The sequence below is a fragment of the Otolemur garnettii genome, unplaced genomic scaffold, assembly GCF_000181295.1.
Source record: "Otolemur garnettii isolate 467f Iridium unplaced genomic scaffold, OtoGar3 scaffold00018, whole genome shotgun sequence".
NCBI lineage: Eukaryota > Metazoa > Chordata > Mammalia > Primates > Galagidae > Otolemur > Otolemur garnettii.
Window position 1 is genome coordinate 1,240,005 of NW_003852413.1, and position 3,672 is coordinate 1,243,676.

Sequence of the window (3,672 nt, forward strand, 5' to 3'; positions counted from 1 at the left end):
CTTGAGCCACAGGCGTCGAGCCCAACAACTTGAAACTCTTGGGCTCAAGCAATTCTCTTGTCTCAGCCTCCCAAGTAACTGAGACTATAGGCACCTACCACAATACCCCACTATTTTTTAGAAATGAAGGTCTCACTCTTATTCCAGCTGGTCTTGAACTTGAAAGCTTCAGCCATCCACCTGCCTTGGCCTCCTAGAATGCTGGGATTACAGGTGTGAGCCACTTGGGCATCCAGAGATGGGAGTGTTAGCTCTGTCCCCCAAAGTGAGCTAAGGAGCAAGGGCTGGGGCCCTGCCAGGGTCTCTGATGGGGAAGACAACAGGGGCCAAGCACAGGGGGTCCCCAGTCACAGTGAAGAGAGGTAGTCTGTGCCCACCCTAGGCTCCCTGCTGACAGCTGTGCTGGGAACTGGCCTGAGCATGGCCATCATGTGGTCCTGGGGCGGAGGCACCAATGCCTTTCCCCTCTCGGGAGGCAGCAGACAAGCACATTCCAGGGATGGAGGCTGTGGTGCACGTCCAAAGCCTCTCTGGCCTGGCTGGAGGATTAGTGAGGCAACTCTGCAGCCCCTGGGGGAGGTAGCGAAGGCTTAGCAGCCTGGGTTTCCCAATCTCTCACTGTCCCCTTTCTCCAGGTGCCAGAAAGCCACTGGCCTGGAACCTAAAAGAGCAGTTGCTGGGCCAGTGCACTATCCCCTCAGGCTGTCCTGCCCTGGGCTGGCCTCCAGCCAGATCTCCCAACAGTCCTCTGGTCTCCTGCTTTGTGCAGAGCGCTGCTGCTTGCATTTGTCAGACATTAAGAGGTTGGATGGTCAACTTTCTGCAAACCAAGTCAATTCACAATTTCACACAGACTGAAAAGAATCAGGGATAGGGCGGTGCCTATGGCTCAGTGAGTAGGGCACCGGCCCCATATACCAAGGGTGGCGGATTCATATCTGACCCCGGCCAAACTGCAACAAGAAAATAGCCGGGGCTTGGCGCCTATGGCTCAAGTGGCTAAGGCACCAGCCACATACACCCAAGGTGGGAGGTTCAAATCCAGCCCGGGCTGCCAAAACAACAACGACAGCTGCAACCAAAAATAGCCAGGCGTTGTGGCAGGTGCCTGTGGTCCCAGCTACTTGGGAGGCTGAGGCAGGAGACTCGCTTGAGCCCAGGAGTTGGAGGTTGCTGTGAGCTGTGATGCCACAGCACTCTACCCAGGGGGATAGCTTGAGGCTCTGTCTCAAAAAAAAAAAAAAAAGAAAGAAAGAAAAAGAAAATAGCCGGGCATTGTGGCAGGCGCCTATAGTCCCAAGCTACTTAGGAGGCTGAGGCAGGAGAATCACCTAAGCCCAAGAGCTGGAGGTTGCTGTGAGCTGTGACGTCACAGCACTCTACTGAGGGTGACAAAACTGAGACTCTGTCTCTAAAAAAATAAAAATAAAAATAAAGAATCCTGGACAAAACTACACAAATACAGGATTTGTTTGTTTTTGTTTTGTTTTTTTTTTTGAGACAGAGTCTCACTTTATCACCCTGGGTAGAGTGCTGTGCTGTCACAGCTCACAGCAACCTCCAACTCTTGGGCTTAAGCGATTCTCTTACCTCAGCCTCCCACACAGCTGGGTGTACAAGCACCTGCCACAGCACCCGACTATTTTTTTGTTGTAGTTGTTATAGTTGTTTGGCAGGCCCTGGACCAGGTTCGAACCTGCCTGCCCTGGTGTATGTGGCTGGTGCCCTAGCCACTAAGCTACAGGCACTGAGCCACAGGTTTTGTTCTTACGTCATCCATGCAACAGGACACTTTGCCAACTGTTCAGCAGGTCAGACTGCTTATAGCCAGCTTCTAATGAGGCCTTCACAGGGGAGATGGCTGTCAGGTAGTGTCCATGGCCTGGAACACCAGGTTCCCGCATCTTTGCTAGAATAAAGGCAACCTGTTGCGGTTGGGAAGGCTTTGGGCACCAGTCCTTGCTCTGATCCAGTAGAAACTCCAAAGCCAAAAACTCTAAGCTCTCTCAGCTCAGCTCAGCTCACCTCCAGATGGACAGAGGGCCCTGTTTGGGCTCACTTGGCTCAAACCAGGCCAAGTCACTCCTAGAAAGGGCCAGCCTTCTGATCGTTATGTCCATACTGCCAGTGGCAGTTTCATCCAGTGTGCTTTCACCTGATCCTCTGACAGGGAGGACAGGCAAAAATTTCTGCCACAAGAAAAAAGGCAGGGCTCAATCAGCTAAGGCGCCACCCACATACACCTAAAGTGGCAGGGATTAGCCCGGGCCCGCCAAGCAACAATGATGGCTGCAACCAAAAAATGGCCAGGCGTTGTGGCAGGCGCCTGTGGTCCCAGCTACTTGGGAGGCTGAGGCAGGAGACTCGCTTGAGCCCAGGAGTTGGAGGTTGCTGTGAGCTGTGAGGCCATGGCACTCTACCCAGGGGGATAGCGTGAGGCTCTGTCTCAAAAAAAAAAAAAAAAAAAGAAAAGAAAAGAAAAAAGACAGTCTTCATGTAGTAGGCGGTTTCTCCATCCTCCCTGTTGTGCAGAAAGTCAGTCTCTGAGCTTTATGTAAACAACAGAAAAAACTACCCATCTCCTCCCAAATGGCCAGGAGTCCTAACAGACTAGCCTCTTACCCTGAGTCCTGAAAATGTAGGGATGCTGGGAATCATCCCCAGCAGGGTCCCTGCAGGTGTGGCCTGGCCTGAGGCTCCCAGTGCCACAGTAAGTGGCTAGTGTAAGGAGCGCAGAGAGGCATTGTGTCCCCTCCAAGGCTCAAGGGGCTCATCTTGGGCAGGTGAGAAGACCTGCGGCAGGCAGGGAGCTGTAGGTGATGTCATTTCTCTTGCAGCGTTTGGCCTGAGGTTTTGTGGGCACCTACAGCATCTGACAGTAAGATTCAGAATGGCCTGCTGGTGACCTTGCTACCTCCACATTCCTGCAGGGGGTTGCTGGCCAGTCTTGGTTTTGCCCTTACTCATGCCTTTTGTGACCACTCAGAGGGTGCTACTAGTGTTATGGACTGAATTGTGTCCCTCCAGATTCACATGGAAGTTGTAACCCCCAGTACTTCAGAACAAGACTTTGTTTGGAAACAGGTTACAATCCTGGAGCAGGTGGGACCATCGCCTGTGTGCCAGAGTCCTCATAATAAGAGACTTAGACACAAACAGGAGAATGCCATGTAGAGACGAAGGCAGAGCTCAGGGTGATGCTATAAGCCAAGGGACACCAGAGTCGCAGGCAACCACCAGATGCTGGAGAGAAGCCTGGTACCATCCTCTCTCAGAGCCTCAGAAGGAACAGCCCCCTGACACCTTGACACCATGACCTCATGAGGTTTTCCAGCCTGTAGAACTGTGAGGGAGTTCTGATAGGGAGGGCAGGCAGAACTTTCTGCCATATGAAAAGAGGCAGCCTTCATGTAGTAGTCTAAGTCCCCCCTCCCTCCCTGGTCTTGGGCCTGAGCAAACTCATGCAGCCAGCTTCCAGTGCTTCTGCACCACCAATGGCCATCTTTGACCCCAAAGGCATGTTCCTGTGTCAACCCCTGGCCCAGCTCTGCTCCAGTGCCCATCTTCTTATCCCCTTCTCCTGGCTCTTCTCATGTCCTGCAAAGATGAGCCTGATGGAACAGTTTTCTTTCTTTTTTTTTTTTGAGACAGAGCCTCAAGCTGTCCCCCTGG